The 14,650-nt window shown below is 39.9% G+C and overlaps 1 protein-coding gene across 1 annotated transcript in view; it reads right to left on the bottom strand.

Annotated features, from left to right (window-relative positions):
* Positions 1-11,401, bottom strand: part of LOC106084663 (probable serine/threonine-protein kinase DDB_G0282963) — a 174,442-nt gene extending 163,041 nt beyond the window's left edge. Inside the window, exon 1 of the mRNA XM_059370834.1 lies at positions 10,598-11,401. The gene's annotated coding sequence lies outside the window, so the exon portion shown is untranslated. The remainder of the gene's footprint in view (positions 1-10,597) is intronic.
* Positions 11,402-14,650: the final 3,249 nt, after the last annotated feature.

The following is a 14,650-nucleotide window of genomic DNA, read 5'->3' as shown; positions in this document are numbered from 1 at the left end:
GGTAGTTGGGAATTGCAAACTGGCCAAATCGATTCTCAGCTAGATTAGCAGCCATATAAGCCTATTCCCCGATATGAAGAGATAGTAGATGGACGGTTTGCCATATATCACTTCTTTCATGAAGCCCAGAACTATTCAAAACTATACAAACATTTCTTTTTCTTTTACATACAACGTCAGTTTGATTGCTGGCCTCTTTAGCTGCCAATTAATATGCCGCTCAAGTTTTCATAGTGTCATTGTCATCCAACACTCTTATGCCACAGCACTAACAAACAATTTTTTGGAAAACGTTTTCGTCCGTGCACTGATCGTTTGATGCTTCATAGTCTGTCAGGCACGTCCGAAAACGTACTGCCTAATTATAAATCACAAAAACGTTTGCACTTGTTTTAAATGCGTGTTGATGATGATTATCTTGACAAAAATTGTGTGAGCACCACCTATTAGCAAGTTTTATTAATAAACTTATGGGGAATTTTAATGCCAACTGGACTTTGAACAAAGACAATGGGAAAAGTCGGAAATAGACAGTTAAGTATGAATGAAATGAATTATGTATAAACTATGTAGCAATGGGTGTGTTGATACTAATATCGGCTAAAATAAAGAAAAACTTTGGGTTGCGACAAAGGAAATCCCTGATTATTTCATATTTTCTATGTGAAAACATTTGCAGGTAAGACAAATTTACATTTGTTGTCACTACGCATTTGGCACCTCCACTGTCAGTCATAAAATATGTGCAGCTGCGCACAATAATAACGATAAACGAATGGGGACATAAGCTTCTTCCTCCGGAAAACTGAATGCAGTTAAACGATAGAGAAGACCACACGAACTTCGTCATTCCATTTGCAATTCCTCAAAATAAGGGTTTAAGGCCACATAAAGTAGAAATATTCGAAATATAATAGTCTTGGCCGTCCGCCTGTCTAACGATAACCGAAAACCGGCCAGACCAAACTTTGGATACCCACCACCTCGGTGGGTATCCAAAGTTTCATCAAAATCCGGTGAAAAATGCATACCTTAAACCCCATAGCAGCTTTATCGAAATATGATCCGATTTGGACCAAATGCTAATAAGTCATTGTTCAACTGTATATAACAAAATATTGGTCTTTTTAGTAGCTATATCGAGAAATAAACCGATCTGGACCACATACGACACGGATGTCGAAAAGCCTAACATAAGTCACTGTCCCAAATTTCGGCGACATTGGACAATAAATGCGCCTTTTATGGGCCCAAAATCTTAAATCGGCGGGTCGGTCCATATAGCAGCTATATCCAAATCTAGACCGATCTCGGCCAAATTGAAAAAGGATGCCGAAGGGCCTAACACAACTCACTGTCCCAAATTTTGGCAAAATCGGATAATAAATGTGACTTTTATGGCCCTAAGACCCTAAATCGGCGGACCGGTCCATATGGCAGCTTTACCCAAATCTGTACCGATCTTTGCCATATTGCAGAAGTATGTCGAGGGACTTAACATAACCCACTGTCCAAAATTTTGGCAAAATCGGATAAGAAATGTGGCTTTTATGGCCCTAAGACCCTAAATCGGAGGACCGGTCATATGGTAGCTTTATCCAAGTCTGTACCGATCTGTGCCATATTGCAGAAGTATGTCGAGGGGCTTAATATAACCCACTTTCGCAAATTTCGGCGACACGGACAATAAATGCCCCTTTCATGGGCCCAAAACCTAAAATCGAGAGATCGGTCTATATGGCAGCTATATCCAAATCTGGACCGATCTGGACCAAATTTAAGAAAGACGTCGAAGGGCTTAATACAACTCACTATCCCAAATTATGGTAAAATCGAACGATAAATGCACCTTTTATGGGCGCCAGACATTTAATCGAGAGATCGATCTATATCATATCTGGACCGATTTGGGCCAAGTTGCAGAAAAATGTCGAATAGCCTAACACAACTCACTGTCCCACATTTCGGCGACATCTGACAATAAATCCACCTTTTATGGGCCCAAAAACTTAAATCGGCGGATCGGTTCATATGGCAACTATACCCAATTTTGGACCAATCGAGGCCAAATTAAAGAAGGATGCCGAAGGCCTTGGCACAACTCACTGTCCCAAATTTTAGGGAAATCCGACAACAAATGCGCCTTTTATGGGCGCAAGACCTTAAATCGAGAGATCGGTCTATATGACAGCTATATCCAAATCTGGACCGATCTGTGCTATATTGCAGAAGAATGTCGAGAGGCTTAACATAACCCACTGTCGCAAAATTTCGGCGACACGGACAATAAATGCGCATTTTATGGGCCTAAAACCTAAAATCGGCGGATCGGTCCATATGGCAGCTATATCCCAATCTGCACCGATCTGGGCCAAATAGAAGAAGAATGTCGAAAGGCCCAACACAACTCACTGTCCCAAATTTCGGCGACATCCGACAATAAATCCGCCTTTTACGGGCCCAAAACCTTAAATCGGTGGATCGGTTCATATGGCAACTATACCCAATTTTGGACCGATCGAGGCCAAATTAAAGATGGATGCCGAAGGCCTTGACACAACTCACTGTCCCAAATTTTAGGGAAATCAGACAACAAATGCGCCTTTTATTGGCCCAATACCTTAAATCGAGAGATCGGTCCATATGGCAGCTATATCCAAATCTTGACCGATCTGGGCCAAATTTCATTAAAATCGGATAATAAATGTGGCTTTTATGGGACCGATCTCTCGATTTAAGGTTTTGGACCCATAGAAGGCGCATTTTTTGCCCGATTTCGCCGAAATTTAGGACAGTGAGTTGCGTTATGCTCTTCGACAACTTCTGCAATTTAACCCAGATCGGCCCAGATTTGGATATAGCTGCCATATAGACCGATCTCCCGAAATTTCGGACAGTGAGTTGTATTAGGCCCTTGGCAATCCCTATTTAATTTGGCCCATATCGTTTCAGTTTTGGATATAACTGCCATATAGACCGATCTCTCGATTTTAAGTTTTGTCTTAAGTACCGTAAAAGGTACAGTGACTTATGTTAAGCTTTTCGACATCCGTGCCTTTTATGGTTCAGATCAGTCTATATTTGGATATGGCTACCTGTTGGGGCGAAAATCATTAACTTTCACAATTTTTGTTTGTTTCTCTTTCCTCGTACTGAAAGATCATAGATTTTCTTTGCAAATAGAAAAGGAAAGCCAGAGATTGCACCAAACACGTTAAGTGTGATGGCTTCAAGGGTCGTATGTTGATATGTTGCACTTGTATCGTATTTACTGCGAAAACGCCTCTATAATACAAATACACCATTAACCACGCTCGACAACCCTGTCTATTAGCTGTACATTTCCCAATGCATGTGTTAGCGTAATTACAGATTTTTTGTCTGCAACAATGGTAACACATGATTTAGTGCATCTGTTGGAAGTTGCATTGAAGGCTTCGAACGCTAGACAACGGCTCTCGCGGTTGCGTCGTGTGCTGAGGTTCGAATCCCGGACGGGCGCTGCCGAAAAAGTCTTCTTACCAGAGACGAAAAGCATCCAATAGTGGTTGGTGTGTGTTGCGACTTTCCTGACTTTCCTTTTCCATTTGTAAAGAAATTCTCAGATAATTGAGCTCGTCTCGAAACAGAACCAAACAAAAATTGTGAAATTAAATGATGTTCGCCCTAACAGGCAAAAAAAACTTGAATTAAAAAAAATCGGCAGAGCCCACCGGGATTCGAACCTGGGCACACGGAGCAACAGTGAGAACCGTCGCCGTTGCCAAATTTATCAGTTTATAGCGATAAATGGAAATCTTAAAATATTGGTGAAGGCATTCGAAGGTTTTCGAAATGTTTCCTTTTTTTTATACCCATCAACATATGGTGGGAAATATCTGGTCAAATATTCGTAACACCTATATATTCTTGATCTTATTGACTTTCTAGGTCGGACTACGCATGTTCGGCAGTCTATCCGTCTGTTGAAATCAAGATAGCGGTCGAAGGGAAAAAGAAATAAAGACTTCTATGACGTTGGGGATTGGAAATGGGCAGTATCGATTCAGATTTGGATATAGCTTCCATATAAACCGATCCCCCGATTTGGTGTCTTGAGCCCCTGGAAGACGCCACGATTGAACGTAGCTTGCCTTTGCCACAAAAGTCATACAGGCCCCATCACCGTTAACACTAAATGGGATTTTAAATGCAATTTACATTGCAATTATTAACAGATATTTGCAGTTTTTATTTAGCAACAATGCCTTTGTCATTTTTCTTGCTCTGGAAAATTTTAGCACAATGTGTATTTCAAATTAACACTAAGTTGTAAATATTTTACATCAATGCAGCTGAAACAACACAATTGTAAAAATTAATCAACAATATCCCTCGGCTGGGAAACCACAAAGCCACATCTCTAAATATCCCAAAAATAATGAGTTAATTATAATTTCAAAGCGGTGGAGGGGTATGACGACATCCCTAAACATGGTGTGTGTGTGTGTGTGTATTTTCATGTTAAACAAAGCCTATCTCCACCTATCATCTCAGTCACTTTCTCATGAGGGTCATGCGTAACAAGGCAAGGTGTTACACTGAGCGGTTGTAGTTGTTGATAATTTCCCCAACTGATCGATTAAGCCTCGCATAATTAAAAAAAAACTTCCACACACACACACACTCACAGCTTGAAGATTAAGAAAGAAAGTTACAGCAGTGCGTACAGAAAAAAAAAACAAATCGAAGTAGAAGTCATTTCAATTATACACTCACACATGTCTATTAATATGTAAGCTGGCTCATATGCCAGTGTGTTTGAATATGTTTTGGTTTTTTGTAATGCATTTGGCTGAAATCGTGTGTTTAAGTACGTGCGTAAATATGTTTGACTGAATAACGATGTCGATTGATTTAACATGAGCAGGTTTTTGACTCGTGTAAACATCAAACAAAGATCTCAGCAAGAGAGGGTGGCAGAGAGGCCGAGAGAAAGAGTGTGTGTCGGAGTATGAGGTGGGGAAACACCAAAGATGCTGGATGCAACTTTGTTGAGATGTTATTGCAATTGTGGGATTACAACTGTTGATGGCAGTTAAAGTTGTTGTTGTTATGTTTGCTTATGCACATCACACAACACAAGTCATAACAACAACCACAACACTTACTTTACCTTTTTGGGGTCTACTTGTTTGCAATGAAACATTTTGGTGTTTTTCTCAAAAAGAAAACAAAAGCAATAACAACAAACGAAAATTTCGCATGATGATCGTTGGCCATGATAACACTTTCGGTTGGCATGCCAAACATACAATACCAAGCAAAAAAATCATAAAAAAACTAAATCTAAGATCATGTTCCTCCTTTGCCATACAACACACCCCCATTCCCACCACCACCACCACCAGCAACACTAAGCATGGTGTGTTTGTTGCATTGTGCAAACCGCTTGTGACAGCCCCAACAACAATAACAACATCATGCTTTACGCTGAGAATGGAGTGCAATGCGAAATGTAGTGGTGGAGTGCAAATTACGTCAGTTTTAGTTGAAATGGAAAATGAAAACAAAAACAAACCAAAAATGCTGTCGCAGTCGTCATAGTCGGCAACAATAGCTACCACTTTTTGCACAGCTGCAGCAGTTGCCGGCTCTGTGATTGCTGGCTGGGGTGCATTGTCAGCTTTTTTTCAGGCTAATTCATCGTTAAATCCCATCACCTTGTAATTGTTTTGATGTATGTAGTAGATTTCATTTCATTTAATTTTATTGGATTTTTATTCCGTTTCAACTTTCCCACTTCCAAATGGTATCTCCTCGTAACTGGATTTCAGAGTGAATGGTCACCTTGTCTGTATATCATGGAACTTTTCTATAAGGGGAAAAAATATGTGAAATGCATATGCATGTTGAGAATATTAATTGAATTTCGTTCGTTACAGTCCTGTGTGTGCAGGAGATAATGACAGTAAGGTTGTCGAATGAAGGCGAATTTGTTCATATATCGCCTTTTATGGCTCCAAGAGGTAAAATCGAAAGATTGGCATATATATGGCAGCTATATCCAATTATAGTAAGATTTAGACCATACTCACCACGCATATCGAGGTGCACAACTCGCTGTACCAAATTTCATTGAAATCGGTAATTAAATGCCACTTTTATGGACCCGAGACCTCAAATCGGGAGATCAGTATATAGGGCAGCTATATCAATTATAAGCCGATGTAGACTAAATTCGTAGCAGATATAAGATGAGGGGATCCAAATATTCTATTTATGCATGCCGAGAGGGTCCTGGAATGGCATACAACTAAGCTGGATTGAGGGGTAGCAACGTCAACCCGAATACGAAAATAGGTCAATACAAGCACCCACGCTTGTCAGGAAAATATTGTCAAAATCAGATGCAGTAAATAACTGGTCTGATCATGGACTCATAGAAAAAAGACTGCTGAAAATAGCAAACACTGTCTGCCGACTGTAAGTTGTTGATTTTGGTGCTGTTACAGCAATAGCTCTACTATTACAGCAGTATTTATGCAAAAAATTGATTTTGGTCATACACCCACACTGATGCTATCCTTTTGTTGATGTTGTTTATTGTACACGCTGTTTGTAAAAGATATCTGAGCACAGGCGACTGTGCGTTGCGTTTGCGGCATTTCCCTGTTTAAAATACCCTTGCACTGTAGTTGTTCTACTTTACTGCACACAAGAGATGGATTTTTGTTTTGTTAAAAGGCAAAATAGCAGGAAAATCAAACAAACTCGCAAAAACGGAGAGCAAAAAGGGACAATATATACCTATGCAAATATTAATGTTGACGAAATGGGGATGGAATCCATAGATAGTATGCTGACTCTGTAAAAGTGTGGCCAGGCCGATTCTGACATACTCATCGTTTGTATAGAAAACAAGTGAAAGCGTGCCAAGTTCGGCAGGGCCGAATCTTATATAACCTCCACCATGATGGATCCCACTTGTCGAGTTCATTCCCGGTATCTCTTTTTAGACAAATAAAGGATAAAAGAAAAGAATTGCTAAGATAATTGAATTGAATGTTGGAGACCACAGTAGAAGTCTATGTGTAAAATTTCAGCCAAATTGAATAAGAATTTTACCTTCAGAGGCTTAATAAGTAAAATAGGGAGATCGGTTTACATGGGAGCTGTATCAGGCTAAAGACCACATTCCACACGTATGTTGAAGGTCTTGGGAGAAGCCGTTGTACAAAATTTCAGCAAACTCGGATAATAATTACGCCCTCTAGAGTCTCAAGAAGTCAAGATCCCAGATCGGTTTATATGGCAGCTATATCTAGTTGTAAACCGATTTGAACCATATTTGGCACAGTTGCAGTCATAACTAAACACATCATGCGAAATTTCAGCCAAATCGTATTGGAATTGTGCCCTCTAGTGGGTCAAGAAGTCAAGATTCACGATCGGTTTATATGGCAGCTACACCAGTTTATGAACCGATTTAAACCATACTTGGCATTGTTGTTGGAAGTCATAACGAAATACGTCATACGAAATTTCAGCCAAATCGGCTCAAGAAATCAATACTGCAGATCGGTTTATATGGAAGCTATACCAGGTTATGGACCGATTCAAACCATATTTGGCACAGTTGTTGAAAATCATAACAAAACACCTCATGTATAATTTCAGCCAAATCGGACGAGAATTGCGCCCTCTAGAGGCTCAAGAATCAAGATCCCAGATCGGTTTATATGGCAGCTATATCAAAACATGGACCGATATGACCCATTTACAATCCCCACACACTAATAAGAAGTATTTGTGCAAAATTTCAAGCTGATAGCTTTACTCCTTCGAAAGTTAGCGTGCTTTCGACAGACAGACGGACGGACATGGGTGGATTTTTCGAAGAATCACGAATTAAGGCCCATTTCTCTCTACGACGCATAGTTTAGGAGATACAGCCGTTTTAAGTTTTCCAAGTGAAATTTTAATTTTTAATGGATTTTTGATGGAGTTACGAATTAAAGCCCATTTCCCTTTACGACGCATAGTTTAGGAGATGCAGCCATTTTAAGTTTTCCAAGTGAAATTTCGATTTTTAATGGATTTTTGATCGAGTCACGAATTAAGGTCCATTTCCCTCTACGGAGCATAGTTTAGGAGATACAGCCATTTTAAGTTTTCCAAGTGAAATTTCGATTTTTAATGGATTTTTGATGGAGTCACGAATTAAGGTCCATTTCCCTCTACGACGTGTAGTTCAGGAGATACAGCCATTTTAATTTTTCCAAGTGAAATTTCGATTTTTAATGGATTTTTGATGGAGTCACGGTTTAAGGTCTATTTCCCTTAATATGTCATAACGATCAAGACATTATGGGGTCTTAGAAAAATTTTTCGAAGAGTTACAAACAGAATGATGAAATTAGTATACCCCCATCCTATGGTGGAGGGTATAAAAACAGATCGCAATAGGGTTTTTGTAGTCCTACCGTTATCCTCACCGTTTAACAGTGCTTCATGGGCTGTCGTCGGCCACGCCCTTTATTTGTACCAACCAGTTCACTGGCTGTAATCCCCTGGTCCTTACGCACAATTCCGACTCCAAGAGATGCAGATCGTGCCGCCTTCAGAGAAGGCATAAAGGACCGTCCTGATTTTTATAGGTTTAATGGCATGTTCACTGACCGTAATGATGTTCAAGCTCGACGTCCACCATACCCCTACACACATTCCATGATCGCCCGGATCTTCGCCTACAGAACCGTATTCTCAAGCTTCGATCTCATCCGTGCAGAATGAATATCCATATAGCACTACCAGAGTAACGCCAATTTTTAAGGCCGTGCCGTTGGAAGCATTGCCTTCCAAGAAAAGTGTAAGAAAAAGATTAACGCTTTCTCTGAGAATGGCACGATCCGCATCATTTGGGTGCCGGGCCATAACCGAGTAAGGGTGAATGAAAAAGCGGACGATTTGGCAATGAAGGCCAGAGGACTGGAGTCAAGAAACTTGGTTGGTAGGGAGATCAGGATTGTGAGAAGATGAGGCTTTTACTGAAAGGAAGCAAGCAGGAGGTAGGCAAAGCTTTCGGTATCGTAACAGGACACATAGGACTACGTGCTCACTTATGCGAAATCCGTGCGGCAAGTGTTAGCATGTGGAGTAGATGACGAGACGTTGGAGCATTTCCTATGTCATTGCCCGGCTTCCGCGGCTAACAGACATAAACCAACTAAGTGGCGTGGTATGGAAAAGAATCAGGGATTTTGTAAGCAGCACGGAATGCCTTAAATTAATTTTCTTTTTCGTAGTTACTTTTTATACCCACCACCGTAGGATACCGACACCGATACCGACATCTGACCTGAATTTGGTTCAGATTGGACCGTATTCAGACATAGATGCCATATAGACCGATCTATCGATTAAGGGTCTGAAACCAATAAAAGCTTTATTTTTTAATCGACGTCGCTGAGATTTGAAACTGTGAGTATTTTTACGCCTCCCAACATAGGACCCAAATATGGTTTAGATCGGACTATATTTTTAGATATAGCTGTCATTTAGATCTATCTGCCGATAAAGGGTCTGAGCCCATAAAAGCTCAATTTATTACCCGATTTCGCGTGAAATTTAAAATAGTGGATTATTTTAAGCCTCCCGACATCTAATCTAAATATGGATCAAATCGGACTATATTTAGATGTAGCTTCCATACAGACCAATCTCCCGATAAAGGATCTGAAACCCATAAAAGCTTTATTTTTTAACTGATTTCGCTGAAATTTGAAACAGTGAATAGCTTTACGCTTCCCAACATCCGACTCAAATATGGTACAGATCGGAATGTATTTAGATATAGCTGTCATATAGACCGATATGCTGGTCAAGGGTCTGAAGGTCATAAAAGCTTTAGTTATTACCCGATTTTGTTGAAATTCGGAACACAAAATTCAACAGTGACTTATATTTTTTAGACCACTCAATGTCCGTGCCGAATTTGGAAGCATAAGTTATCCAATTTTCACTGGATTGTGACGAAAGGGTGTTTACATATATACACGAGGTGGTGGATATCCAAAGTTCGGCCCGGCCGATTAATATACGCACCCTCTTTTCAACCAAACCTAACCCAAGTTTAAGTATAGAATTTCTAAAAAAAGAAGAAATGGGGAATTATTTGTGAAGTTGCTTAAGATAAAGTCAATGAATGTACAAAAAAAATCAAAGTCACACCTCCTCTAAGTTAAAATCCTGCTAATAATATCATAAGCATAATTTTATCCTGTCTCAGTTTTTGATACCATTTCTTAATGTTTAAAAGCTTAAGAAAATTCTTTAAAACATTCATAATTTAGACAGTGAAGTAGTAAATCCACACCAAGATTGAGATTTCATTACTGCACAACCCCAATAATGCAGACATCAGCAGGGGGATGACAAAATAAAGGCAACATCTACCTACTCAGGAAAGTAAAGTGATGAGTGAGTATTTATGGGAGGATTGGGGGGGGGTCTATATGAACATATTGGGACATTGTTCCACCACAAATCTCAAATGACGTAGAAGATACAATTACATTTTATTTCATTTTTTTTTTAATTTTATAGCTTGTCATACCTTTTGTCTTGAAAATGTGTTATAAGCGTGTGTTTATGTGTTTACACATTTACGAACGTTGTTGAAGTACTCTAGGCAACAACAGCATTTACACACATCCAGCCTTGCATTGGGCACATGCATGTAGTACTGACAGTATGTAGGTAAGTAAACTCTCGCACTCAATAAGTAAATGCGGCTGTCTGTCGGCCTCTCAGTTCGATTTCACAAAAACAAAAGGCCTTGCCATCCACTTTGCCAGCATCGATGTCTTCTTTCTTTTTCTTCTCTTGGTTATTGTGCTTCTCCAGGCTTTGTCTACTTAGTATGTGTGATTCTGCTTGTTTTTGGTGAAGAGCAAAAAAAAACAACAACAACAAAATATTCAACACTCGAGACCAAGCGGCAAGCGTCCGAATGGTAAACCGATTGAATTGCGGATTGGGGAGGCAACAAAATCAGTTGTCTTCTTCTTTGTTTTTTTTTTTTTGTACACAAAAACAAAACTGGAATTATGAGCAGACTGGCGCTGGCTGCATCAGTTATGCATGCATCCATGCCATCCCGATACACAAACTCCACCGCATCCGTATGTGGTGTTGTACTTGAGGAGGCCAAACAACAACAAAAACAACTTTGTCTTGGTCGTTCATTAAAGACGTTTTAACTACGTGCATAAGATTGACTAACTACATGTATGTGAATATTGGCCCCCCGGGGGAGGGTTGTGGTAAGGTGGTGGTGTTTGGTTTACAATTTCAGCATTTTCGCAATTCGTTTTTCGATTTTTCTTTTGCTTCGCTCCCCACACTCAGGGATAGTCTTCCCTTTTTTTATTGGGGATTATGACAGTTTAACTTGTGTTTTGTAATTAATCCAATTCCTTTGTTGTTGTTTGCCTTACATTGACCATTTCCCGGCATGGTGGAGTAATAAAACACAACTACTCAAAGTCTCTATTATGAGGCAGAGAGAGAGAGAGAGAGAGAATAAAGCGAGCACACTTCTTTCATTACTTTGTATGTTGAACAAAAACAAATCATTAAAACAACAGTTTCTTCCGTTTTCCCGGTGTGTTACATTACATTTTCGTCCGTCTGTCCGTTCGTATTCCATTTACAGTGCCACAGACAACACACGACCGTTTGCGTCTGAAGCCAAAAATCAACTGAATCAACTCGCTGCCACCAACTAACCAACCCATCAAAGCAGATTCAAGCGATTCCAGTTGGGAATGTACTGCATAGAGAGAAGGGAGAAAGAAGTGCAATGCATGTTTGTTGTGTCGCTCGTTGTTGCGGCTGCCACACAGCTCTTCGCTATGTTACGATTGTTTGTTGAACATCGCAACACAAGAGCAGACAGACAGACAGCAAGCCATACACACGCACTATGGCCACTAACCATTTTGCAGACATTGCCCAGATAACAATGTGGAGTAATTCATGAATACTTCTTGATTTGCGAATTTTGCAAATATGTATGGTTTGGAAAATTGGCGATGATTGTAATTTAATTAGCTACAGCAGTGACATTAATACTGTTGTAAAGACCAAAATGTGTTTGTGTGAGTGTCATAAAAAACATCAAATAAATGAAAGAGCTTAGAAATAGGCCACCGTAGCGCAGCAGTTAGCATGTCCGCCTACGACGCTGAACGCCTGGGTTCGAATTCTGGCGAGACCATCAGAAAGAGGTGTCGCACTGCGGCACGCCGTTCGGACTCGGCTATAAAAAGGAGGCCCCTTATCATTGAGCTCAAATATTAATCGGACTGCATTCATTGATATGTGAGAAGTTTGCCCCTATTCCTTAGTGGATTGTTCATGGACAAAATTTGCATTTTTGCTTAGAAATAGAGTCAGCTGAACGAAGCCACATTATGTTGTTTACACTGTGCGTTAGCTTCTGGTCCACGGGCATAGTAATTCATGTGAGGATGTGATCCGTATATTGCCCATCTATGAGTTAGAGTATCCTGAAAATATAAAGGGTTAAGGTCAAAACTATGAGAAGTGGTGAAATCAAGTCATAATTATACTCATCCACCACCGAAGGACGGGGCTATATTCATTTTGTAATACCGTTTGCAACACATCGAAATATCCATATATTCCTGATCAGCGTAAAAATCTAAGACGATCTAGTCATATCCGTCCGTCTATCTGTTGAAATCACGCTACAGTCTTTAAAAATAGAGATATTTAGCTGAAATTTTGCACAGATTCTTTTTTTTTTACGTAGCTTCGTCTCCTGCGCTAATTTTTCTCTACGGACTCAAGCAGTCCAAAGTCTCGTCTAACATGTCATGTTGACCATTGCCAATAAAAAGCAAACCAATGCATTTTCTGACAGTGCTATCACAATATTGGCAATAGTGCGCCTATTACCAGTGATAAATGAAAAAGGATTTACATATTCCCACGAATAACATTCAAATAGGGAGCCTCCACAGATTTCGGTTAGATCCCTGCCAATGATAAATTCAGTTTCGACAATCGGAACAGATCCATTGTTATGTCGATCATTGCATGGACCAGTAGCATTCGAAGTTACGCGTAGCGCCCAGGTGACGATTTCTGGCCAATGCGGTGCAAACAACCGAAAAAAATAATCTGGTTTGGCCACAATTTTGTTTTGATGTCCGACATCTATATCAGGTTTGCTAAAATGAGTAACCATTGAAAAAATCGTACCTAGAAATTGGCGAAGATAGACAGTGGACCGTCCACCATAGAGAGGGTATATAAAACTCAACCAGACCGTACTGTTAGTTGTTGCTTGCTTAATTCTTCAAGTGTTTTATCAATATTTTATCCACCATTTGACAATTCTTCTTTTTTATGTTTGTTGGGTTATCAGAAAAAAGGAGTTGAGGCATCCGAATCTCGCAAAATCCACAAACACACGCTCTTGCTATGCAAGGGTCGCAGGGAAAGAATTCGAAGCGAATCTTAAGGCATAAGAGCAAGTTTCACCTTGTGAGAGTCAAACAAGAGAGAGAGAGCGAAAGAGAGAGCGAGAATATGAAAAAGTGGGGATGAGTTACTCCATATCATGTTTACTCCAAAACAGGATAAAGCTACGTTTGGATGGTGGAGTCGTTGTCATTGTTGTAGTTGTAGTTGCAGTTGTTGTTGTTTTGTTATTGCTGCCGCTTGCTGTTTTGATTCTGTTTTTAACAACTTCTACTTCATAAACACAATAAACAAGATTTATCACTTTGTTATGAATCGACAACGTCGGATGGCCGACCGACAATGAACGACTACAACGACGATGACGACCAATGGACTAACAAACGGCATAAACGAACGCAACATGCAGAATTAGCCAATTTGGTTGGAGGAGTTGGGGCGGGTAGCCGATATCAACATGGATGGCAGAGTAGTTAGTTGTACCTTACATATTTAGGCACATACTTTTGAAGGCAAGTTTCGATGTGCATACACTCAAGGCAAAAAACAAGTACAACCAAAAGAAAGGAAGAGAAACAAGTTGATGTAATGACATTCAAAAATTCTTCCGTAGAGTAAATTTGCAAAGTAAGGACGAGAAGCAAGGTGGTAATGATATTCAAATCGGCAAATTTTGCTCATGAACATTCCATAAGGGCAGGGGCAAACTTCTCATATATCAATGAGTGCTGTCCGTTTAAAGTTTAAACTCAATGATTCGGGATTCCTTTTTATAGCTGAGTCCGAACGGTGTGCCGCAGTGAAACACCTCTTTTGGGAGAAGTCTCTACATGGGTTCTATGCATGGCATAGTAACCCGCAAATGACAACAGCATTAAGAGGAGTGAACCATCTCAGTGTTTATTTGTGATGATCTCGCTAAGATTCGAACCCTAACATTCAGCATCATTTGGGGATAAGCTCTGCGCTAAGGTAGTTTTTCAAGAGTTAATAATGACAATTCTTAGAACTAAAACTTCCAATAAAAAAGTGGTAATTCGGGATATTTCTCTTGATATGGAAATAACTCCTTATGTCCACTATCGAGTGACGAAGGGGGCTAATACTAGTCGAGTCATTCCATTCGCAACACCTCGAAATATTGATACATTTATAT

The sequence above is a fragment of the Stomoxys calcitrans genome, chromosome 1 (genome assembly GCF_963082655.1).
Source record: "Stomoxys calcitrans chromosome 1, idStoCalc2.1, whole genome shotgun sequence".
Taxonomy (NCBI): Eukaryota; Metazoa; Arthropoda; class Insecta; order Diptera; family Muscidae; genus Stomoxys; species Stomoxys calcitrans.
This window is presented reverse-complemented; position numbering and strand designations above follow the sequence as displayed.